This window comes from Lactuca saligna, chromosome 4, assembly GCF_052625555.1.
Source record: "Lactuca saligna cultivar CGN05327 chromosome 4, ASM5262555v1, whole genome shotgun sequence".
NCBI classification, from domain to species: Eukaryota; Viridiplantae; Streptophyta; class Magnoliopsida; order Asterales; family Asteraceae; genus Lactuca; species Lactuca saligna.
In genome coordinates, this window is record NC_136420.1 from 121145530 (window position 1) to 121172949 (window position 27420).

The 27420-nt window shown below is 40.5% G+C and overlaps 3 non-coding genes across 3 annotated transcripts; all 3 read right to left on the reverse strand.

The window, feature by feature from the left end:
• Positions 1-4537: 4537 nt before the first annotated feature.
• LOC145044363 (U2 spliceosomal RNA) lies at positions 4538-4733 on the reverse strand. Its single transcript, XR_013681320.1, has one exon. It is a non-coding gene; the product is annotated as a U2 spliceosomal RNA (small nuclear RNA).
• Positions 4734-5251: 518 nt separating this feature from the next.
• On the reverse strand, positions 5252-5415 carry LOC145044337 (U1 spliceosomal RNA). The gene has a single exon (XR_013681296.1). It is a non-coding gene; the product is annotated as a U1 spliceosomal RNA (small nuclear RNA).
• Positions 5416-25624: 20209 nt separating this feature from the next.
• Positions 25625-25820, reverse strand: LOC145044371 (U2 spliceosomal RNA). The gene has a single exon (XR_013681327.1). It is a non-coding gene; the product is annotated as a U2 spliceosomal RNA (small nuclear RNA).
• Positions 25821-27420: the final 1600 nt, after the last annotated feature.

Consider the following 27420-nt stretch of genomic DNA (forward strand, 5'->3'; position numbering starts at 1 on the left):
GCCCAAATAATTATTTTAAGGACCTAATAACATTCTTATAATTATTTGAAAGCTATATTAAAAATTGCGTAAGCGTAGCACACTTACAGCGAATTTTATCGAAAACCGGAACTTAATTGGATCAGCGTTTCGAAACCGAAAACCTCCTTTTTCTCAGGACTCCGGGAGCCGCGGGGCTTCCTTAGTGTGCTAGGGTTCACCTAGACTTTAGGGAGGGTTAAAACCCTTAGAGAGAGAAAGTAGTGAGAGAAAGTGTGGAGAAAGGTGTGTGATTTCCGAGAACCTTCGCTCCCCTTTTATACGCCGCAGCCTCGGAAGTACGCTGGGCGTCCAGCAGTGCTACGCGGGGCGTAGCTCGGATGTGGTTGCCACATTGCACCAGTTGGCTCGCACTCGGACTCGGAAGGATAAGGCCGGAGGTACGCGGGGCGTACCGGACCTCGTACGCGGGGCGTAATGCGAAGTGAGGCGTGTCCGAATCCGAAGCATCCTTTGATCATCGATGGACGGCCCACAACGCGCCACATCATCAACTTCGCAATGAGCTTCGCAAATTCAAGTTACAACTTCAAAAATTTGTAACTTTCGCGTAGGACCTCTGTTTTCGACGTTCTTTATATCCACGCGAAGGTGGGAACATACTCTACAACTTTCGTTTAGACTCCATCGGCGAATTTGGAATCGATTTTAAATTTTATATTATTAACAGACCGGGATAGGATTGATCCGTTAAATTCTCATAACTTCTTCATCCGATGACCGTTTTCGCCCATCTTTTTCTCGTTACACTACTCTTATCGATATCTTCGATTCTCGTTTAGGTTGTGTCGGCTAAAAAAGGCTCGATCTAATATTCGAAGTTCGGGTTGTACACTGCTAATCCGAAACTTCGAAAAATCATAACTTCTTCATACGAAGTGAGATTTGGGCGTTCTTTTTATCGGTGTTCTTAGTTTAACATATTCTATGACTTTTGTTTAGATCGCTAAGGCTAAATCTCGCTCTATCATAAATTCACTATTTACGTTTCCCGGTATCATACCGGTTCCGTCGCAAATTTCAACGGGTGATAACTTCTTCGTTATAACTCGGATTTCGGCGTTCTTTATATGTACGAAAACCTTGAGACATATTCTACAGCTTGGTTAAAATTATTTATTCTAAATAATGTTTTGTCGAAAAGTCATTTTCGACCTCTATTGCCTTTAAATTGAGTAGCCCGGATCTACGAGCGTTACAGAAGAGTCTCTAGGTAACTCTTTCAGCTATGAGGAATTGGAAAAGCTCTAAGGAAGTGACGTGGCTGGGGTAAATTCATAAAAATACAAAGAATACTTAAAGAAAATCGAAATGGGTGTTGGTAAAAAATTAAGCTTAAACTTGAAAAACTTGTGTTTGAAATCAAAAAAATATTGTTTGAACTTACCAAAATCGAAAAAATTGTTTTTGAAGTAGCTTGAAATTTTTTTGTTTGAAATCGAAAAAACTTACCAAAATCGTTCTATGGTCATGGTTATGCGAAGAACAATTTCTCATATGAATGTTTTTGAAGAACAATTCCTCAGAGGTCCATGTGAGGAATTGTTCTTCAAACATATGTAATAAGATCAATATCCTAACCCGAAGGTAGGAACCTTAACCTAGCCACCTGTAGTTCAAGAAACAAGGAATTATCCAGCAAACTGTCAAAAACTTTTATTTATGGCACAATCATAAATAATCTATAAAGCATTAATTATTTAGTCTTTATAATCCTAATCAGAAACTAAAACCAGATCCTAGAAAATAGGAATCCTAAAGTAATAAAAAAAAAAGTAAATATTCTAATTAAATGGACAACTAAATAAAAGGAAACATTTAAAAAATCTATTGAATCTTAATGCTTAACCCTTCGTCAATAGATCTAACCAAAACACCCAACATGGGTCGTATCATTACACCCTTCCTAAACACGCACCTTATCCTTAAGGTGGAACTTATGAAAACGCATGTTCATATCAACCAGATTCTCCCAGGTGGCTTCATACATGTAACATTCCGTTTATAATTAAGTAATTAAATAAGAAACCCTGAACACTAAGATGTAAATTTATATGTTATATTATCTTATAGTAGCCCTAAAATTCATAATAATTTAGTAGGGTGTTGGTTTTGAGTAGTTCAATGATATAATTTTGGGGGTTAAAAGTGCAATTCCAAGATTTATTTTGTAAAGAATTCTGAAGGTTTAGAGTTGTTTGGCAATTATTGGATTTAATTGAATAGATTTTGGAAGCAGGGCAAAAGAGTAAAATATTGATTTGGATTGAAAGGAATTGAGGGGGGAGGGGTTGGGAGTGTCAAGACAATAAGAAGTTTTAATTGGAGATGTGTTAAAACCCATCACCCTACTCATCCATGTTAACCTAACCCTAGATCGTTATCCTCCAGTCGTCACCATCTTTGGAACACCTTCATCCGCCGCTTGCTACTTCGTCGTTGGACGTCGACCGCCACAGCCCGTTGCCGGTGACGTTTGAGCAGCTGAGAGAGAACCGCCGAAGGCTGGAAATGGAGCTGTGATTGTCTATGTGTGGGTCATGAACGACCGGAGTCGCTGTCGTCGCTGCACCGCTTCTGTGAAGACGAAGTCGTCGTCCGACGTCGGTTGCTCCCATTGCCGTCAACAAAGACCGAGTGGGCGCCCTTTTCTGCCACTAATGTTGTTGTCGTTTTCAGTTTAAGCCTTCTTCTCCATTACTTCGGTGTTACACCACAGCCACGACCGTCGCCGCTCTTATGACTCATTCCAGCTGCTCCGTTCAACATCCACCACCCTAAAGGAGACTGGAGTGTGCATTTTAGATGGTGTGTCGCAAGTTTTTGTGTATATTTTGGTGTTGTATTTCGTTGTGTGTATGCTCGTCAGACCAGGAAACTGAGAACAACCACCACGGCAACGACCATGGTGGATGCCTCCATTCTGCAGCTGCTAGCCACCGTCTCCGGTGTCTACGAGCCTGTGTATATGTTTGGATAATTGACTGGGAAGCTTGTGATATTCTTATGGGCCTAATATTATAACCACCACCACCATGAGAAGATCCATAGTTTTGATCTTTTTTTATTGTTTCTGACTTAGAGAAATACTTATCGTAGACTTCAGGTTAAGCAAGGTAATAACAAATAAGGGCCAACAAGATTCATGTATACATTTTGTTGTAGAATGACATACACATGACCATTATGCTACTTCTAAATCTACAATTCTTGACCACAACAAGACTTAAATCATCAACCTTTCACTAGAGCACTCCTCCGTTAACAATAATTGGTGTTATGTTTCAGTGATGTGTTTTTTATTGCAATTAAGATATTGTATAGTCGATTCACTAGTCGATTAACATTGTAATGTGTGTATATATATATATATATATATATATATATATATATATATATATATATATATATATATATAAAATAGTAATACGCAATATTGTGAAATCATTTTTGTTGCTAATGAACTATACGCAGGGAGGAAGACAATTTGTCGGATCAACATAATAGGTTTGATTATGTCTATGAAATAATTAGCTTATAATTTAAGATAAGATCAATGTGGAAATATGAATCATCCGAACAAGTTAACCATAAATAATCATGTTTGTCTTGTTGATAAAGTTTTGTGGGCAGCACAAACTTGTCAAATATTTGTTCAGTTATCTTAGATCTATTTCACGACAATTGCAATTGGTAATTTCTCATTGACTGAGTCAACAAGAAGTTTGACTACGAACTCCAGCTACTTAGGTGTTAATGGTTAAATTTAATCAACTTTGTATCTTATATATCTCGGGCTTATGCTCAAAGAGACAACCAAGATTTTGTCCATCGTTTTTAATGATTCTCTATTTTTAGTCGTGAAGCTCTATACTTGATATGAGGACCTAGTATGACATATGCTCCACCGGTTTTGCAGTTAAACTCCCGGTTTTGCATGTTTGGACATTTTGGTGAACTCAATAGCCACAAAATCTTTATTACTTTACGAAACGGGATCCTGGTTTCTTAGTTGATGGGTGAAATGATTGTGTGGTTTTGATAATAGCAAGAGTGGGGAATGAATACCGGCCGAATGGTAACCTGATGGAAGAGTTTGGCATTGAAAGTGATGGCTCGATTCCCATGCATGATGCATCCCCAGGGAATTTATACTTGTTTTGCAATTTTTGTGAGGTTTTGATAGTATGGATTGCTGCAATCAGTGATATGCATGGCAACTCTATTTAGCATTTATGGGCAGCCTGCAGTTGGAAAAGTGAAGTGGTTCTTGATATTGATGTTAATACCATAGTTTTCTTCAACTCACAAACTGAATTGGTTCTTGCTCAGATTTCTTTGGTGCAGGGTTAGTGGGATGAACCACATATAAGATATTAAACTGTAAACTACAAGGGTCACACAGTCCCTTTTAAAGGTAAACTACAAGGGTCAATGGTACCTGTTGCAACTCTCCGTATGGATGCATTAGAAATGAAAAGGTTAAAGTTTTGATTTGGAGGGGTGCGCCATGCCAAGGCAAAAGTGCAACGCCAAGGCGACACTCAAAGACCCCAATAGCAAGCTATTGTGACGGATCTTTCCCCATAAAAAATAAGATTAATATCGAGTGGGCCGATGGCCCACATATCAGATATTAAACTGATAAGAACAGATACTACACTTGATCTTAGCCAAAAGGCCGAGAAAGGTATGAAATTTGCGTAAGGGAAAGGCCTTCCTTTTTAAACCTACTCAACATTCTCTGTTTGCTTTCCTTGAGGCGATGTGGGACTCCATAACTTTGCCTTTATTATGTCATGCATGCAACCGACTCAACTAATGGCTTAACTGCAGTAGCTTAATTTGCTTGATTAATATAGCTGCCATACAGTATGTTAATATTAATATAAATTATAAACCATGAGACTACCCATCGCAGCATCACAGTCCCTTAGCTTGTAATTAACGTTAGACTGGAACTGCTTCTTTTTGATACCTTAATTTGCTTATTAATTAAAGTAATTAAACCAGGAGACTCGTCAAAATTCAAAATTGTCAGAAAAATGTACCAGCTTCTAATCTATAACTCGTCAGAATTCAAAATTGTCATTTTTTAAGTTTTCTAAACCAAACGAGAGATGCAATTAACTAAGCAGAAATTTTGGAGTTACTACTTTTCTACTGATTCTAAGCATGAAAAGAATATGAAAATTTAAAACTAAGAGTATAGGTAGGGGCCGCGCGAACGCAGGCCCCCTCTAACACAAATTATGACGTAGGTTCGACCAACTTGGGCCGACCTTAGACAGGCACCTCTCCGTAATGTGCAATGGAGACCACCAGCCTAGGCCATGGACCTTCTTGATCCCCCAAAGACCCCGTCCAGGTAAGTGATTTTTCCGTTCCCCTGCCCTCGCTTTTTATCCAACAACTACCTTGACTTTTCTTTTCTTCCGCCTCCGATGTGGGATATGCATGCATGCATGGACCACCTATCTATTCTTAATTCTATTTGCCTTGGAAAATGGAAATGTTACCTAGCTCCATACTAATTATTAACTTCCTTTTTTTTTTCTTTTATCCTAGCCAGCTTTCTTGGGATATTAACCCCACAAAACAACTTAAGGTAACCTAGCAACTTAAATACACTAAACTTAATAAACTAATGGAAAAGATAAATCGAATAGCAAAGCTAACTAGAATAGTTCTTTTTACCATGTTTTTTGCACTCTAGGCAACCGACTATTCTTTTTCCATTCAAGTTAACTAACAAGATAGTTGGTTGCCTAGGATGGAAAAAACATGGAATGTTGATTGCTATTACAAGTAATTTATCCTATTCATAATGCTATCTAGTGGTTAACATGGTACCATTATACCCTTAAATATTTGAATGTGTATGTGATTCTTATGTAATTATTCTATTGGAACTAATGTATAACCAGCTTACATACCTATACCTGTGCAGCAGCCTCTTTATATTGTCGTTTTGAAGCCATTACTTGAAGTTGCTCGATTACAGAGACTGTCACAATTAGCATAGGATCGATATTGAAGTAAGAGCATGCATACTCAAAATCAGTCTCTGTATTGGTGAAACACCTTATAAAGGAATACTTACTTATAAGTAAAAAACATTAAAACACTTTGTCAAAATTGTGATTTAACCAACGTTACTTGGAAGTTAATTACATCTAGTCAATAAATAATTTGCTTTTTGTATCTGTTAGCTCTCTCTCCAAACCCTTTATTTGCTTTTTGTATCTGTTAGCTCTCTCTCCAAACCCTATGATGTTACTATATTTGAAACTAAAATCATTTAGAAACTTAAGCATTACCTACCTACTTTTCTTTCTGGATGTCCAGCATGCTCCATTCTCTCATACTAAACAAAATCTTTCTATTTGTAATCACTATCACCTCCATGCTTCTCAAGACGACGCAAAAATCTTGGTGATAATCCCAACCAATTTTCAGTAAAAGCTAGACCAATTGTTAGCACATCGCACCTAAACTATATGACCTTTTTCATAAGCTACTCAAGCACCGAAAAGCGTAATTAAATGCAGATGTTGTGCTTCAAGGCCTACAAATTAAAGTGAAACTCAACTACATCTACCCAATTCCTTTATCGTCCCTGCATGCAAAATATTTATTTTGTATTGTTTAATTTTCAGGTACAATCATGCTTTGCCCAAATCAATATTTCATGTCCTCTTTCTCCATACAAAAATTGCCACTTACGATAACATTTTTTCGCATATGTATTATTATACACAACTACCGCATCCATGGTATAAAACCACATTATCTTTTACCACGACTCGACCGTGTTTCGCTAAAAATTGATATTCCATGTGTAAACGGTGGATCAGTTATATTCCTGCTAATTCTAAAGTTGATAATTAAAAACTATATATGCATTTACATTGTGTTCTCAGGTTTTGTTTAGAGAAAGGAGCCGAAAAGAAAATTATGGAAAGGGGAAAGGAGAACAGAAAGTTATTATTTTATTTATCTTCTAGATTTGGAAAGAATATAAGCAAACCAAACTTTCTTAATGTTCTAGAGTTTTAGGTAAAAAGAAAGAAAGCTTATAATTTGACGGCTTTGAATTTAACATCAGAATACCATACAATTGTTAGAAACAGTAAAGTATTATAATCACTATCAGAAACAATCAAATGCATTTATTGTTGGCTAAACCAAAAAGCTTTGGCAAAATCTCTTAACTCTTGCCATCAAATGATTATGCACTAGCTAATGTCAACAAAGCATGGTTTTATTTGTTAAATTTAACCAACATATTACTACAAGTTTTAATTCTCATGGGACAACCAACATATGTATCCGAAACCATTTAAAAACTAACCTTTACCAACTTTGTTGATGTTGAGTATGGTGTATGTCTTATCATACTCCTTATCGCCCCCAATGGACGCATAATATATATATATATATATATATATATATATATATATATATATATATATATATATGTATATATATATATTTAACACTAAATAGATCAATCTTAATCCTATTAATTTAATATAATCCTTGTATGCAAAAATGTTTGACAAATATGCCGCTTAATACATAGAGTAAATCACCAAATTTTGGATCAAATATCAAACGAGATTAATAATTAGTTAGAGATATTGTCTCTAATGGTAGAAGAATCGATTGGAAAACATTTAGATTTTGGATTGGTGATTGGAATGTATTGCTAAATCTTTCGAGGAATGTAACAAGATGTGCTAAGATGTTGAAAATAGAAAAAATTGTTAGATTTAATGACTTTTGTTTTATTGCGGGTAGAAAATTGTTATGGATTAATATTTCCAATATTATATGAGGGTTCTTAATCATTGAAATTGGTCCCTAAGTTGACTAAAAAGGATGTGAATCTTGAAAATAGGCAACAACCATTAGTTTATATATATATATATATATATATATATATATATATATATATATATATATATATATATATATATATATATATATATATATACAGAGAGAGTGAGAGAGAGGGCACATTTGGTACACTTTCCAAGTTGTTTTAAAGAGAATGTGAAACCTATTCAAAATATTTAAGACCTAATGGATTTGGCATGACCATATATGTTACAGCTCATACGAATTACGTAACGCATACCAATTCATTCTACAACCCATGCAAAAATTTGGCAAACTATAGGTTTTGATTGGGGAAACCTATTCAAAATATGTAAGACCTAATGGATTTGGTATGACCATATATGTTACAGCTCATTCGGATTAGGTAACGCATACCAATTCATTTTACAACCCATGCAAAATTTTGGCAAATCATATGTTTTGATTGGGGCTTTGATATGGACATTCCAAATTATTTAAAGGTTGTATAGAATTTATATGACCATACCAATTCATTTTATATATTTTTCAAACACTTACACTTTTTAGGGCTTTTGGTATGGTTTATAAAGTTATTTCCTAGCATGTACATGGGTGCGATGTATAGGTAGTGTTTTTGGATACACACACACTTTCATCAAAGAAAATATTTTATTAGTAGAGTTTTACCTATGTATAGCATTTTGTATATTTATCAAGCGAAAGAACATTTGGGGTGATAAATTTTTTTAAAGAATGGAGTATAAACATATTTATAGGTAAAATTATTGGCAATTTAAGGATAAAAGGCGGGAAATTTCAACAAATGACCACAAAAGAAGGCGTGGTTAAAGAAAATGACCAAGAAAATGCAACTTTCATAAAACGACCATGATTTCCGTAGGAAGGGTCTCTAGGGAACTCTTTCAGCTTTGAGGAATTGGAAAAGCTCTAAGGAAGTGACGTGGCAAGGGTAAATTCATAAAAATACAAAGAATATTTAAAGAAAATCGAAATGGGTGCTAGTAAAAAATTAAGCTTAAACTTGAAAAAATTGTGTTTGAAATCTAAAAAATATTGTTTGAACTTACCAAAATCGAAAAAATTGTTTTTGAAGTAGTTTGAAATATTTTTGTTTGAAATCGAAAAAACTTACCAAAATCGTTCTATGGTCATGGTTATGCGAAGAACAATTTCTCATATGAATGTTTTTGAAGAACAATTCCTCAGAGGTCCATGTGAGGAATTGTTCTTCAAACATATGTAATAAGATCAATATCCTAACCCGAAGGTAAGAACCTTAACCTAGCCACCTGTAGTTCGAGAAACAAGGAATTATCCAGCAAACTGTCAAAGACTTTTATTTATGGCACAATCATAAATAATATATAAAGAATTAATTATTTAGTCTTTATAATCCTAATCAGAAACTAAAACCAGATCCTAGAAAATAGGAATCCTAAAGTAATAAAAAAAAGTAATATTCTAATTAAATGGACAACTAAATAAAAGGAAACATTTAAAAAATCTCTTGAATCTTAATGCTTAACCCTTCGTCAATAGATCTAACCAAAACACCCAACATGGGTCGTAACATTACTCCCTTCCTAAACACGCACCTTGTCCTTAAGGTGGAACTTATGAAAACATCAACCAGATTCTCCCAGGTGGCTTCATACATGTAACATTCCGTTTATAATTAAGTAATTAAATAATAAACCTTGAACACTAAGATGTAAATTTATATGTTATATTATCTTATAGTAGCCCTAAAATTCATAATAATTTAGTAGGGTGTTGGTTTTAAGTAGTTAAATGATATAATTTTGGGGGTTAAAAGTGCAATTCCAAGATTTATTTTGTAAAGAATTCTGAAGGTTTAGAGTTGTTTGGCAATTATTGGATTTAATTGAATAGATTTTGGAAGCAGGGCAAAAGAGTAAAATATTGATTTGGATTGAAAGGAATTGAGGGGGGAGGGGTTGGGAGTGTCAAAATGATAAGAAGTTTTAATTGGAGACAGGTTAAAACCCATCACCCTACTCATCCATGTTAACCTAACCCTAGATCGTTATCCTCCAGTCGTCACCATCTTTGGAACACCTTCATCCGCTGCCTGCTACTTCATCGTTGGACGTTGACCGCCACAGCCTGCTGTAAGTGACGTTTTTAGCAGCTCATACGGATTACGTAACGCATACCAATTCATTCTACAACCCATGCAAAAATTTGGCAAACTATAGGTTTTGATTGGGGAAACCTATTCAAAATATGTAAGACCTAATGGATTTGGTATGACCATATATGTTACAGCTCATACGGATTAGGTAACGCGTACCAATTCATTTTACAACCCATGCAAAATTTTCGCAAATGATAGGTTTTGATTGGGGCTTTGATATGGACATTCTGTAACGTCATAAAATTGCCAACCAAAAATTTTCATTTTTACAACCATTAAGACATGAGTAATTAGTTTAGATTTCCAAAATAATGTCGTAGTCTCAAACGATTACATATCAAAAGATAAAATAGTTTCCCCGAGTGTGTGTACGATCACGCTGGCGCCTTCCCACGGTCCTCACTCGTACCTGAAACACATAAGCAACAATTGTAAGCATAAAGCTTAGTGAGTTCCCAAAATACAACATACACACATACGCCTTTCCAGGCCTTGACCTTCCGGTCCATGTGTTCAGGGGACTTCCGTCCCGACTGGGTAAACCTTCCGGTCCTACCCACATCAACCTTTTACAGTCCATATGACCACGCCTTCCGGCCCACATCAAACATATCATACATGACACATATAGAAATTAACTTAACACACATAAAGCATATATTCCATATCATATTCGACCTTCCGGTCACATAGTCAAACCCTTCCGTGTACAGTATAGTGAGGAGACTCACCTCGTATGCCTTGCTAAATTGCTAATCGAAAATCCTGGAATCACTCGGGCCCGAACCCTCGAGCTGCAATCCTCCTACGATATATAAATCTATAAATATTACTTGTACCGCTAAGGTGGACCATCCAAATCAAGTCAACACAGGTTGACCCGATCAACAGTCTTAAGTTAATTTGGACTAGACTCGGCGAGTGCACAATAGTGACTCGGCGAGTCTACGCGTTTTTACCAACTCTCAAGAATTTTCCCTTTGACTCGTCGAGTACTCCCCTGACTCGACGAGTTCCGCCTGGGCCTGAATCGCAGGGTCACCGCGACTCAACTCGCCGAGTCTAAGGCCAACTCGGCGAGTCCCATCCTGACTCGGTCCACCTGGCAAAACCTTTCCAACTCTCTGCGACTCACTGAGTCGCTCACAACTCGGTCCAGTCTACACACAAGATGGTCTCAAGGACAATCTTCAAGTGACTCGTCGAGTCTGTTCTTCAGACTCGGCGAGTCCATGCCATGCACCAGCTAAAACTGGCTCTTGCGGTCAGATCCGTTCCATAAATACATAGATTTGGCCTTCCCAAGCTTATTTGTCACGTAAAGTCTCAGTCTTGGTTGCCATGCAATGCATACAAGGCTTATTTTGAAGAAACCACCTTCAATATGGCAAGTATAGCTTCTAACTCAAATAAATGGGCATAAAGCTTGTCATAAGGGGTCTCCTGGACCTGCTAAAGTCCAGATCTAGGTTCCATGTCTCCATGGGACCTCTCATACTTCTTATTCAAGCCAAGAAAGGCAAGAAGAAACCCTAGATTTGGCCCATCAACACAAAACACGAAGATTGGCTCAGAATGTTACCTCAAGAAGACCCCCTTGATGAAATAGCAACAGATCTAAGCTCCCCAACACTTCAAGCTTGCTCCTCTCCCTCCTTTCCTTGCACTATCACACAAAATGAAGAACAAAAGGCCTTCAAACACACACACAAGGGCTTACAGACGTATGGAGGCTCTTAGTGTTCAAGGTGGCCGCATAAGAGGGCCATAAGGTCCTTTAAATAGAGCTCAGGGCCGGGGAATTAGGGTTTCATTAAACAGCACGGACTCGTCGAGTCCATCCCTTGGACTCGCCGAGTCCGGACGCGAACCCCCGCTAAAAACCGCGACCCGACTCGACGAGTTCAACCACCAACTCGCCGAGTCCCCTCACAGAATGCCAAAATATATAAAGAAATGAAGGTACCTGGGGATCCGGGCTGTTACAAATCTCCCCCACTAGAATAAGACTTCGCCCTCGAAGTCCCGCTTAGTCAAAAAGTTCCGGATGTTGCTCCCGCATCTCCCGCTCCGGCTCCCAAGTCATCTCTGATCCCTTCCGATGCTGCCACTGAACCAATACCAGAGGCACCTCCTTGTTCCTCAAAACCTTGATCTTCCGATCTCTGATGGCTACAGGTCTTTCTGCATAATTCAGACTTGCATCCACCTGAATATCTCCTAACGGAACCACCGCTGATTCGTCGGCTATACATTTCCGCAGCTGCGACACATGGAAAGTGTCGTGAATCTGTCCCAACTCTGCTGGCAAGTCTAAACGGTAGGCTACCCGTCCCACCCTTGCAATCACACGAAAAGGACCAATATACCGGGGCCCCAACTTGCCCCTCTTCCTGAATCGAATCACTCCTTTCCAAGGAGAGACCTTCAAGAGCACGAGATCACCAACCTGGAACTCAAGCTCGGACCGACGCCTGTCTGCATAACTTTTCTGCCGGCTCTGAGCGGCCAGCAACCTCTGCCTGACCATCTGAATTTGCTCGGTCATCTGAAGCACGATCTCCGTGCTACCCATAACCTGCTGTCCCACCTCACCCCAACAGATGGGGGTGCGACACCTCCGCCCATACAACAGCTCAAAGGGCGGCATACCAATGCTCGAATGATGGCTGTTGTTATACGAGAACTCTGCTAAAGGTAGATAGGTGTCCCAGCACCCTCCGAAATCCAACACACACGCCCGAAGCATGTTCTCGAGCGTCTGAATGGTCCGCTCACTCTGGCCGTCTGTCTGAGGATGATATGCCGTACTGAAATGCAGCCTAGTACCCAACTCTTCATGGAATTTCTTCCAGAACCTGGAAGTGAAACGCACGTCGCGGTCTGAAATAATCGAGATTGGCACCCCATGCCGCGATACTACTTCCCTCACATATAACTCAGCCAACTTCTCCGCCGAAGAGCTCTCACTAATAGCTAGAAAATGAGCGCTCTTTGTTAGTCGATCCACAATTACCCAAATCGCATCGACTCCTCTCGCCGTTCGCGGTAACTTAGTAATGAAATCCATAGAGATTTGTTCCCACTTCCATTCGGGAATCTCTAGCGGTTGCAGCTTACCGTGCGGTCGCTGGTGTTCGGCCTTGACCTGCCGACAAGTCAAGCACCTCTCGATGAACCAAGCGACATCCCTTTTCATACATGGCCACCAATACTCCTTCTTGAGATCCAAATACATTTTCGTAGCACCAGGATGAATCGAGAATTTCGATCGATGTGCCTCCTCCATCAAAGTAGTGCGCGCACCGCCCACAAACGGCACCCAAATCCGCCCCTGAAAAGTCATAAGCCCCCGACCATCCGTAACAAATCCTGGTACCTGACCCACCACCCGTTCCTTCTTCTGGTGTTCCGGCTTTGCAGCCTCCATCTGAGCCCCTCGAATAATGTCCAGAATCGGGGTCAAAACCGTCAACCTCATACAAATGTCTCGGATCGGGGCGCTATCCGCCCTACGGCTCAAAGCGTCGGCTACCACATTAGCCTTGCCCGGGTGGTACAGGATCTCACAATCGTAATCCTTTACCACATCCAACCACCTCCTCTGACGCATATTCAGATTTGGCTGATCCATCAAGTATTTCAAGCTCTTATGGTCCGTGTAAATCGTACACCGAACCCCGTACAAGTAGTGTCGCCAGATTTTGAGGGCAAACACCACCGCCCCCAATTCCAGGTCGTGCGTGGGGTATCTCGACTCATGAGGCTTCAACTGCCTCGAAGTGTATGCTATCACATGACCCCTCTGCATAAGTACCGCCCCTAAACCCGATATAGAGGCATCACAATATACCACAAAATCCTCCATCCCTTCCGGGAGTGCAAGCACTGGAGCCTCGCACAATTTATGACGAAGCGTCTCAAACGAAGACTGCTGCTCCGGTCCCCATGAGAACGCGACACCCTTCCGGGTCATCCTAGTAAGTGGCACAGCGATCTTGGAGAAATCCTTGATAAATCTGCGGTAATATCCAGCCAAACCCAGAAAACTCCTGATTTCGGTGGGCGATCTCGGCACCTCCCACCTCAGCACCGCCTCAATCTTGGCCGGGTCGACCAATATCCCTTTCTGGTTCACAAGATGCCCGAGGAATTGGACCTCTCGCAACCAGAAATCACACTTGGAGAACTTGGCATACAGCCTCTCCGACCTCAACACCCGAAGAATCTCCCGCAAATGCTCCTCATGCTGGTCCCTAGTCTTCGAATATACCAAGATATCATCGATGAATACGATCACCGACCGATCCAGCATCGGTCGGCACACCCTGTTCATGAGATCCATGAATGCAGCCGGGGCATTGGTGAGCCCAAAAGGCATCACTACAAACTCATAATGTCCATAACGAGTCCTGAAGGCAGTCTTTTGGATATCCTCCTCGCGAACCCTCATCTGATGATATCCCGACCTCAAGTCAATCTTGGAAAACCAAGATGCCCCCTGCAACCGATCAAATAGATCGTCGATCCTAGGTAACGGGTACCGGTTCTTAATCGTCAACTTGTTTAACTCCCGATAATCGATACACATCCGATGTGAACCATCCTTCTTTTTGACGAACAAAATCGGCGCTCCCCAAGGCGAGCTACTGGGTCGAATGAATCCCTTCCCCAACAGCTCCTGAAGCTGCGAGGATAGTTCCTGCATTTCCGGTGGAGCGAGACGGTAAGGCGCCTTGGCGATGGGCGCCGCCCCAGGAACCAAATCGATACGAAACTCCACTTGCCTCTCCGGAGGCACGCCTGGTAACTCCTCGGGGAACACATCCGCAAACTCGCATACAACCGGAACGTCATCAATCGCATTGGGCCTCTCTGTGATCACACGAGTATCCATCACATAAGCTATGAATCCATCACAACCCTGCTGTAGACTCTGCCTTGCCCTTGCCGCTGAACAAAACGCTGACCCACACCGGGTCCCTTCACCATAAACTGTGAGCACTCCCCCACTAGGGTCTCGAATCATCACCAGCTGTTTCTCGCAATCAATGACAGCTCCAAACTTACTCAACCAATCCATGCCCACGATAATGCAAACATCCCCCATAGCTATAGGGACTAAGTCGATAGGAAACTCGACCCCAAAAATCTCGAGTACGCATCCTCGAATCACCTCGGTGGCGTATACTGCTCTCTCGTTTGCTATAGCAACTCGCAGGGGACGACTCATCGTCTCCCGATCGATATCGATGTACTGGCTAAAGGCCAGCGAAACAAAGGACCGACTCGCACCTGAGTCGAACAATACCAAAGCAGGCACATGATTCACAAGAAAAGTACCTACGCATATAGGAATATAAGCATAATGTCTCAGCATAAATGTAAATACGTGAAAGAATACATACCGGCCACTACATCAGGCGCCGCGCGGACCTCTTCCGCAGTCAACTGGAAAGCTCTCCCACGAGCCTTCGGGGCCTCGGTCTTCACTGGCCGAACCTCAGGAACCCTGGCAGCAGGCGAAGATCCCTGGCGAAGCTGGGGGCACTCGGCCTTCCGATGGCCAGTCTGGTTGCAATGGAAGCAAACCATAAATCCCTTGGGGCAATCCCTCGCGATGTGCCCCTCCTTGCCACACTTGTAGCAAGCACCCAATCGACACGCCCCCTCATGACCCTTGCCGCACTTCCCACACGTACGGCCCTTCTGTCCTCCGGATCTCAAATCAACGGACTTGGTCCGTTTGGCTGCCGGCTGCGACTGCGTCGGCCGCCGATCCATCCGCTGAGACTCGGCCTCCTCCCTGGCCTGGGTCTCCAACTCGATCTCCCGCTTCCTGGCATTCGCCTGAAGCTCAGCAAAAGTCTGATATGATGAGTTCGATACGAACTCCCGGATGTCTCTCCTCAGCACTCCCAAATACCGGCTCATCCGAGCCTGCTCCGTGGACACCTGCTCGGGGCAGAACATCGCCCTCTCATGAAACTTCCGTGTGATCACTGCAACCGAATCATTACCCTGCTTGAGGGTCAAGAACTCCTGAACCAACCGTTCCCTCTCCACCGGGGGAACGTACTCGTCTCTGAACATAGCACTAAATCTCTCCCAAGTCAAGGCTGAAACCTCCGCGAGAGTGAAGTTTGTCGTCACGAACTTCCACCAATCCTTCGCTCCCAGGCGGAGCTGGTTCAAGGCGAACCGCACCCTCAGATGCTCCGGACATGAACAAGTATAGAAGCATCCCTCAATATCGGCAATCCACCTCATTGTAGCAATCGGATCCTGAGTCCCGTCAAACTCTGGTGGCTTCGTGTTGCTGAACTCTCGGAACAGCAACGAGTCACCCCCCTGTGGCCTGGCAGCAGCCACAGCTGCGGTAGCTGCAGCAGCGGCAGCCTCAGACAACGCGGCATACCGCTCATCAAACGTCTCCATCAGCGTGGTCTTGATAGACCCAAACATTTCCGGAATCTCGGCCCGGATCGCTGCAGCTACCTCCTCATGGATCATCTGATGGAGCTCCTCGTCAGTCACCCCACTCGTGCCAGGTCTGTGTCGTGGTCCAACCATGATGTCTCTGAAATACAACAAAAGAATATCAGAGACCCTATCGGGCAAAAGTCGCACTCGATAACGCAGCCCTGCTCAGTTTTCGATACTCAGGGGTTCCCACTTGGCTGCCTACTGACCCGGTGTCCTTGGCAGTACGGGCCCAATACTGCAAGTTACACCGCGTCGGTATTCACCCAAGTCATCCTCCCCAACCTCGAATCCTGAGCACTCTACTCTTTTCATACTCTTGTTACTCACTCGCTCTCGAGCACCCCAAAGAAGCAAGTTTTCCTTAGACTAAGGCATCACAAAATCAGGCCACTTTAGCCCTAATATGTATACCTAGTCTGCTAGCATGCGTATCATATCATATCATAAATCGTAACACATATAATAAGAGTATTTTGGGGATTTTTACCGTTCGGGCGCTAGCTGACCGTACACACTTTTTCTTCTTCGGTTGTCTCACATTTCAAAATTTAAATTCTTGATTATTTAAATTAAATTTTTTTTTTTTTTTTGTCAAAACAATTTTCCCCAATCCCCGGTTTGAGTCCAGTTACACCCGAAGGTGTACCCGAATCCCTCAAACCAAGGCTCTGATACCAACTTGTAACGTCATAAAATTGCCAACCAAAAATTTTCATTTTTACAACCATTAAGACATGAGTAATTAGTTTAGATTTCCAAAATAACGTCGTAGTCTCAAACGATTACATATCAAAAGATAAAATAGTTTCCCTGAGTGTGTGTACGATCACGCTGGCTCCTTCCCACGGTCCTCACTCGTACCTGAAACACATAAGCAACAACTGTAAGCATAAAGCTTAGTGAGTTCCTAAAATACAACATACACACATACGCCTTTCCAGGCCTTGACCTTCCGGTCCATGTGTTCAGGGGACTTCCGTCCCGACTGGGTAAACCTTCCGGTCCTACCCACATCAACCTTTTACAGTCCATATGACCACGCCTTCCGGCCCACATCAAACATATCATACATGACACATATAGCAATTAACTTAACACACATAAAGCATATATTCCATATCATATTCGACCTTCCGGTCACATAGTCAAACCCTTCCGGGTACAGTATAGTGAGGAGACTCACCTCGTATGCCTTGCTAAATTGCTAATCGAAAATCCTGGAATCACTCGGGCCCGAACCCTCGAGCTGCAATCCTCCTACGATATATAAATCTATAAATATTACTTGTACCGCTAAGGTGGACCATCCAAATCAAGTCAACACAGGTTGACCCGATCAACAGTCTTTAGTTAATTTGGACTAGACTCGGCGAGTGCACAATAGTGACTCGGCGAGTCTACGCGTTTTTACCAACTCTCAAGAATTTTCCCTTTGACTCGTCGAGTACTCCCCTGACTCGACGAGTTCCGCCTGGGCCTGAATCGCAGGGTCACCGCGACTCAACTCGCCGAGTCTAAGGCCAACTCGGCGAGTCCCATCCTGACTCGGTCCACCTGGCAAAACCTTTCCAACTCTCTGCGACTCACTGAGTCGCTCACAACTCGGTCCAGTCTACACACAAGATGGTCTCAAGGACAATCTTCAAGTGACTCGTCGAGTCTGTTCTTCAGACTCGGCGAGTCCATGCCATGCACCAGCTAAAACTGGCTCTTGCGGTCAGATCCGTTCCATAAATACATAGATCTGGCCTTCCCAAGCTTATTTGTCACGTAAAGTCTCAGTCTTGGTTGCCATGCAATGCATACAAGGCTTATTTTGAAGAAACCACCTTCAATATGGCAAGTATAGCTTCTAACTCAAATAAATGGGCATAAAGCTTGTCATAAGGGGTCTCCTGGACCTGCTAAAGTCCAGATCTAGGTTCCATGTCTCCATGGGACCTCTCATACTTCTTATTCAAGCCAAGAAAGGCAAGAAGAAACCCTAGATTTGGCCCATCAACACAAAACACGAAGATTGGCTCAGAATGTTACCTCAAGAAGACCCCATTGATGAAATAGCAACAGATCTAAGCTCCCCAACACTTCAAGCTTGCTCCTCTCCCTCCTTTCCTTGCACTATCACACAAAATGAAGAACAAAAGGCCTTCAAACACACACACAAGGGCTTACAGACGTATGGAGGCTCTTAGGGTTCAAGGTGGCCGCATAAGAGGGCCATAAGGTCCTTTAAATAGAGCTCAGGGCCGGGGAATTAGGGTTTCATTAAACAGCACGGACTCGTCGAGTCCATCCCTTGGACTCGCCGAGTCCGGACGCGAACCCCCGCTAAAAACCGCGACCCGACTCGACGAGTTCAACCACCAACTCGCCGAGTCCCCTCACAGAATGCCAAAATATATAAAGAAATGAAGGTACCTGGGGATCCGGGCTGTTACAAATCTCCCCCACTAGAATAAGACTTCGCCCTCGAAGTCCCGCTTAGTCAAAAAGTTCCGGATGTTGCTCCCGCATCTCCCGCTCCGGCTCCCAAGTCATCTCTGATCCCTTCCGATGCTGCCACTGAACCAATACCAGAGGCACCTCCTTGTTCCTCAAAACCTTGATCTTCCGATCTCTGATGGCTACAGGTCTTTCTGCATAATTCAGACTTGCATCCACCTGAATATCTCCTAACGGAACCACCGCTGATTCGTCGGCTATACATTTCCGCAGCTGCGACACATGGAAAGTGTCGTGAATCTGTCCCAACTCTGCTGGCAAGTCTAAACGGTAGGCTACCCGTCCCACCCTTGCAATCACACGAAAAGGACCAATATACCGGGGCCCCAACTTGCCCCTCTTCCTGAATCGAATCACTCCTTTCCAAGGAGAGACCTTCAAGAGCACGAGATCACCAACCTGGAACTCAAGCTCGGACCGACGCCTGTCTGCATAACTTTTCTGCCGGCTCTGAGCGGCCAGCAACCCAATTACCCATCCCCATTATCTTCTTTATTCTTAAGGATCTATCCTAAGAATCAACTATTTCTCATTCATTCATTCCTAAGGATCATCCTAAGGAAATAACATGAAGTCCATTGTTGCCAATGACACATTGGTCAAGCACAACTGCTAATCTTGTCACTTAGGCGCAGCTGCCAGAATTGGGACATTTTCTATGAGGCGCTTCTACGGGTATTGACCTTTAAACGCTATTGTCATGGTCATAAGGCTCCCGATTAGGCGCAGCTGCCGATACTGTCCTTAGAGCGCAGCTGCTAGGACGTTTACCGTAGATCTGAAACATCTACGAGTTGTGGCGCAGCTGCCAGTGCTCATCTATAGGATACTAGGTCCACTGTTGCCACTGTATACCTATAGGGCACTAGGTCCATGCTACTAATGTTCCTATATTTCAGCTTTTATCCCTCAACATTCATCTACCCATGTTTTACCCAACATATTTTGTAGATATAAAATAATTTATACAGTTTACATCATTTAAAACATGTATAAAAATCTTTCACCAGCATAGACAGCAAGTATTCAGACAATATTCACACATAGCATGCAATTTATAATAAAATACTTCATATCTATGTGTAAGATGAAAGGACCATGCACTCACTTGAAAGGTGGTGACTCAGCTCTCGGACAGCGCTTCGATACTCTCACAATGATTTTCCTTCGATAAAACCTAGTATCGGTACCACTAGGGTTTAGTCTAATGATAACCGCGACAAATTAATTGTCTGACTATTATTATTATTATTATATACGCGTTAATAACACTCAATATAACTCATAATAATAGCCCAAATAATTATTTTAAGGACCTAATAACATTCCTATAATTATTTGAAAGCTATATTAAAAATTGCGTAAGCGTAGCACACTTACAAAGAATTTTATCGAAAACCAAAACTTAATTGGATCAGCGTTTCGAAACCGAAAAACTCCTTTTTCTCGGGACTCCGGGAGCCTCGGGGCTTCCTTAGTGTGTTAGGGGTTCACCTAGACTTTAGGGAGGGTTAAAACCCTTAGAGAGAGAAAGTAGTGAGAGAAAGTGTGGAGAAAGGTGTGAGATTTCCGAGAACCTTCGCTCCCCTTTTATACGCCACAGCCTCGGAAGTACGCTGGGCATCCAGCAGTGCTATGCGGGGCGTAGCTCGGATGTGGTTGCCAGCTTGCACCAGTTGGCTCGGACTCGGAAGGATAAGGCCGGAGGTACGCGGGGCGTACCGGACCTCGTACGCGGGGCGTAATGTGAAGTGAGGCGTGTCCGAATCCGAAGCATCCTTTGATCATCGATGGACGGCCCACAACGCGCCACGTCATCAACTTCGCAAATTCAAGTTACAACTTCAAAAATTCGTAACTTTCGCGTAAGACCTCTGTTTTCGACGTTCTTTATATCCACGCGAAGGTAGGAACATACTCTACAACTTTTGTTTAGACTCCGTCGGCGAATTTGGAATCGATTTTAAATTTTATATTATTAACAGACCGGGACAGGATTGATCCGTTAAATTCTCATAACTTCTTCATCCGATGTCCGTTTTCGCCCATCTTTTTCTCGTTACACTACTCTTATCGATATCTTCGATTCTCGTTTAGGTTGTGTCGGCTAAAAACTGCTCGATCTAATATTCGAATTTCGGGCTGTACACTGCTAATCCGAAACTTCGAAAAATCATAACTTCTTCATACGAAGTCAGATTTGGCGTTCTTTTTATCGATGTTCTTAGTTTAACATATTCTACGACTTTTGTTTAGATCGCTAAGGCTAAATCTCGCTCTATCATAAATTCACTATTTACGCTTCCCGGTATTGTACCTGTTCCGTCGCGAAATTTCAACGGGTCATAACTTCTTCGTTATAACTCGGATTTCGGCGTTCTTTATATGTACGAAAACCTTGAGACATATTCTACAGCTTGGTTAAGATTATTTATTCTAAATAATCTTTTGTTGAAAAGTTGTTTTCGACCTCTATTGCCTCTAAATTGAGTAGCCCGGATCTACGGGCGTTACAGAAGGGTCTCTAGGGAACTCTTTCAGCTATGAGGAATTGGAAAAGCTCTAAGGAAGTGATGTGGCAGCGGTAAATTCATAAAAATACAAAGAATACTTAAAGAAAATTGAAATGGGTGCTGGTAAAAAATTAAGCTTAAACTTGAAAAAATTGTGTTTGAAATCAAAAAAATATTGTTTGAACTTACCAAAATCGAAAAAATTGTTTTTGAAGTAGCTTGAAAATTTTTTGTTTGAAATCGAAAAAACTTACCAAAATCGTTCTATGGTCATGGTTATGCGAAGAACAATTTCTCATATGAATGTTTTTGAAGAACAATTCCTCAGAGGTCCACGTGAGGAATTGTTCTTCAAACATATGTAATAAGATCAATATCCTAACCCGAAGGTAGGAACCTTAACCTAGCCACCTGTAGTTCAAGAAACAAGGAATTATCCAGCAAACTGTCAAAGACTTTTATTTATGGCACAATCATAAATAATCTATAAAGCATTAATTATTTAGTCTTTATAATCCTAATCAGAAACTAAAACCAGATCCTAGAAAATAGGAATCCTAAAGTAATAAAAAAAAAAGTAAATATTCTAATTAAATGGACAACTAAATAAAAGGAAACATTTAAAAAATCTATTGAATCTTAATGCTTAACCCTTCGTCAATAGATCTAACCAAAACACCCAACATGGGTCGTATCATTACTCCCTTCCTAAACACGCACCTTGTCCTTAAGGTGGAACTTATGTAAACGCATGTTCATATCAACCAGATTCTCCCAGGTGGCTTCATGCATGTAACATTCCGTTTATAATTAAGTAATTAAATAAGAAACCCTGAACACTAAGATGTAAATTTATATGTTATATTATCTTATATTAGCCCTAAAATTCATAATAATTTAGAAGGGTGTTGGTTTTGAGTAGTTCAATGATATAATTTTGGGGGTTAAAAGTGCAATTCCAAGATTTATTTTGGAAAAAATTCTGAAGGTTTAGAGTTGTTTGGCAATTATTGGATTTAATTGAATAGATTTTGGAAGCAGGGCAAAAGAGTAAAATATTGATTTGGATTGAAAGGAATTGAGGGGGGAGGGGCCGGGAGTGTCAAGACAATAAGAAGTTTTAATTGGAGATGGGTTAAAACCCATCACCTTACTCATCCATGTTAACCTAACCCTAGATCGTTATCCTCCAGTCGTCACCATCTTTGGAACACCTTCATCCGCCGCCTGCTACTTCGTCGTTGGACGTCGACCACAACAGCCCGTTGCCGGTGACGTTTGAGCAGCCGAGAGAGAACCGCCGAAGGCTGGAAATGGAGCTGTGAATGTTGATGTGTGGGTCATGAACGACCGGAGTCGCTGTCGTCGCTGCACCGCTTCTGTGAAGACGAAGTCGTCGTCCGACGTCGGTTGCTCCCATTGCCGTCAACAAAGACCGAGCGGGCGCCCTTTTCTGCCACTAATGTTGTTGTCGTTTGCAGTTTAAGCCTTCTTCTCCATTACTTCGGTGTTACACCACAGCCACGACCGTCGCCGCTCTTATGACTCATTCCAGCTGCTCCGGTCAACATCCACCACCCTAAAGGAGACTGGAGTGTGCATTTTAGATGGTGTGTCGCAAGTATGTGTGTATATTTTGGTGTTGTATTTCGTTGTGTGTATGCTCGTTGGACCAGGAAACTGAGAACAACCACCATGGCAACGACCATGGTGGATGCCTCCATTCTGCAGCTGCTAGCCACCGTCTCCGGTGGCTGCGAGCATGTGTATATGTTTGGAAAGTTGACTGGGAAGCTTGTGATATTCTTATGGGCCTAATATTATAACCACCACCACCATCAGAAGATCCATAGTTTTGATCTTTTTTTATTGTTTTTGAGAACATCGATATGATGTCCACATAGCAAAATTATTTTCATCGAATAAAAGAATTTTGATGGCAGGTGTTGAACTGTTAGTGGGTTTAGATGCTCAAGTGGAATTCCATATTGTTCGACGTAATTCAAACCTGTTGTGATACCAATTGAAATATCGTAATAAACAAATATCAAGCAATAAGAAAAAAGTTCATTAAAAACTAATGTTGAATAATAAACTCCCACAAAGAGAGAACGCACCAAGTTGTATTTTTTTCAATGAACCCTAATATAACTTATATACTATGGCGGAATTATCTAGAATATAAATCCCTACAAATTAGGGATTTAAACAAAACTTTACAAATATAAGTTAAAATATAAGCTAAAAGTATCTTATCACAAAGATAACACATCTGGAAACAATGTTGCAAAAGTATATTTTACACTATCGAGAAAGGAGTTGGTTAATGATTGATACGGTGACGTTGATGTACTAAGGTGAAGTATGTTGATTCATAAGATTATAAGGTTCGACATTAGAAGTCATATTACCAATTCATCATTGTAGATGTTTACATAGTGATATATATGGAGTAACTTGCAACAAGGAGAGACCTTATGTTGACTTGTTGAAATTTAAACCCTGAAATCAAGATGAAAAAATAATTTATTTTATGATATATATATATATATATATATATATATATATATATATATATATATATATATAAGTCGATAAAATAACAAACTTGTAGTAATATCTGACTTAGAGAAATTCTTATCGTAGACTTCAGGTTAAGCAAGGTAATAACAAATAAGGGCCAACAAGATTCATGTATACATTTTGTTGTAGAATGACATACACATGACCATTATGCTACTTCTAAATCTACAATTCTTGACCACAACAAGACTTAAATCATCAAACTTTCACTAGAGCACTCCTCCGTTAACAATAATTGGTGTTATGTTTCAATGATGTGTTTTTTATTGCAATTAAGATATTGTATAGTCGATTAACATTGTAATGTGTGTGTGTATATATATATATATATATATATATATATATATATATATATATATATATATATATATAAATATAATAGTAATACGCAATATTGTGAAATCATTTTTGTTGCTAATGAACTATACGCAGGGAGGAAGACAATTTGTCGGATCAACATAATAGGTTTGATTATGTCTATGAAATAATTAGCTTATAATTTAAGATAAGATCAATGTGGAAATATGAATCATCCGAACAAGTTAACCATAAATAATCATGTTTGTCTTGTTGATAAAGTTTTGTGGGCAGCACAAACTTGTCAAATATTTGTTCAGTTATCTTAGATCTATTTCACGACAATTGCAATTGGTAATTTCTCATTGACTGAGTCAACAAGAAGTTTGACTACGAACTCCAGCTACTTAGGTGTTAATGGTTAAATTTAATCAACTTTGTATCTTATATATCTCGGGCTTATGCTCAAAGAGACAACCAAGATTTTGTCCATCGTTTTTAATGATTCTCTATTTTTAGTCGTGAAGCTCTATACTTGATATGAGGACCTAGTATGACATATGCTCCACCGGTTTTGCAGTTAAACTCCCGGTTTTGCATGTTTGGACATTTTGGTGAACTCAATAGCCACAAAATCTTTATTACTTTACGAAACGGGATCCTGGTTTCTTAGTTGATGGGTGAAATGATTGTGTGGTTTTGATAATAGCAAGAGTGGGGAATGAATACCGGCCGAATGGTAACCTGATGGAAGAGTTTGGCATTGAAAGTGATGGCTCGATTCCCATGCATGATGCATCCCCAGGGAATTTATACTTGTTTTGCAATTTTTGTGAGGTTTTGATAGTATGGATTGCTGCAATCAGTGATATGCATGGCAACTCTATTTAGCATTTATGGGCAGCCTGCAGTTGGAAAAGTGAAGTGGTTCTTGATATTGATGTTAATACCATAGTTTTCTTCAACTCACAAACTGAATTGGTTCTTGCTCAGATTTCTTTGGTGCAGGGTTAGTGGGATGAACCACATATAAGATATTAAACTGTAAACTACAAGGGTCACACAGTCCCTTTTAAAGGTAAACTACAAGGGTCAATGGTACCTGTTGCAACTCTCCGTATGGATGCATTAGAAATGAAAAGGTTAAAGTTTTGATTTGGAGGGGTGCGCCATGCCAAGGCAATAGTGCAACGCCAAGGCGACACTCAAAGACCCCAATAGCAAGCTATTGTGACGGATCTTTCCCCATAAAAAATAAGATTAATATCGAGTGGGCCGATGGCCCACATATCAGATATTAAACTGATCAGAACATATACTACACTTGATCATAGCCAAAAGGCCGAGAAAGGTATGAAATTTGCGTAAGGGAAAGGCCTTCCTTTTTAAACCTACTCAACATTCTCTGTTTGCTTTCCTTGAGGCGATGTGGGACTCCATAACTTTGCCTTTATTATGTCATGCATGCAACCGACTCAACTAATGGCTTAACTGCAGTAGCCATTACTTGAAGTTGCTCGATTGCAGAGACTGTCACAATTAGCACGGGATCGATATTGAAGTAAGAGCATGCATACTCAAAATCAGTCTCTGTATTGGTAAAACACCTTCTGAAGGAATACTTACTTATAAGTAAAAAAACATTAAAACACTTTGTCAAAATTGTGATTTAACCAACATTACTTGGAAGTTAATTACATCTAGACAATAAATAATTTGCTTTCTGTATCTATTAGCTCTCTCTCCAAACCCTATGATGTTACTATATTTGAAACTAAAATCATTTAGAAACTTAAGCAATTACCTACCTACTTTTCTTTCTGGATGTCCAGCATGCTCCATTCTCTCATACTAAACAAAATCTTTCTATTTGTAATCACTATCACCTCCATGCTTCTCAAGACGACGCAAAAATCTTGGTGATAATCCCAACTGATTTTCAGTAAAAGCTAGACCAATTGTTAGCACATCGCACCTAAACTATATGACCTTTTTCATAAGCTATCAAGCACCGAAAAGCGTAATTAAATGCAGATGTTGTGCTTCAAGGCCTACAAATTAAAGTGAAACTCAACTACATCTACCCAATTCCTTTATCGTCCCTGCATGCAAAATATTTATTTTGCAATGTTTAATTTTCTGGTACAATCATGCTTTGCCCAAATCAATATTTCATGCCCTCTTTCTCCATACAAAAATTGCCACTTATGATAACATTTTTTCGCATATGTATTATTATACACAACTACCGCATCCATGGTATAAAACCACATTATCTTTTACCACGACTCGACCGTGTTTCGCTAAAAATTGATATTCCATGTGTAAACGGTGGATCAGTTATATTCCTGCTAATTCTAAAGTTGATAATTAAAAACTATATATGCATTTACATTGTGTTCTCAGGTTTTGTTTAGAGAAAGGAGCCGAAAAGAAAATTATGGAAAGGGGAAAAGAGAACAGAAAGTTATTATTTTATTTATCTTATAGAGTTCGAAAGAATATAAGGAAACCAAACTTTCTTAATGTTCTGGAGTTTTAGGTAAAAAGAAAGAAAGCTTATAATTGGACGACTTTGTATTTAACATCACAATACCATACAATTGTTAGAAACAGTAAAGTATTATAATCACTATCAGAAACAACAAAATGCATTTATTGTTGGCTAAACCAAAAAGCTTTGGCAAAATCTCTTAACTCTTGCCATCAAATGATTATGCACTAGCTAATGTCAACAAAGCATGATTTTATTTGTTAAATTTAATCAACATATTACTACAAGTTTTAATTCTCCTGGGACAACCAACATATGTACCCAAAACCATTTAACAACTAACCTTTACCAACTTTGTTGATGTTGAGTATGGTGTATGTCTTATCATACTCCTTATCGCCCCCAATGGACGCATAATATATATATTTTTTACACCAAATAGATCAATCTTAATCCTAATT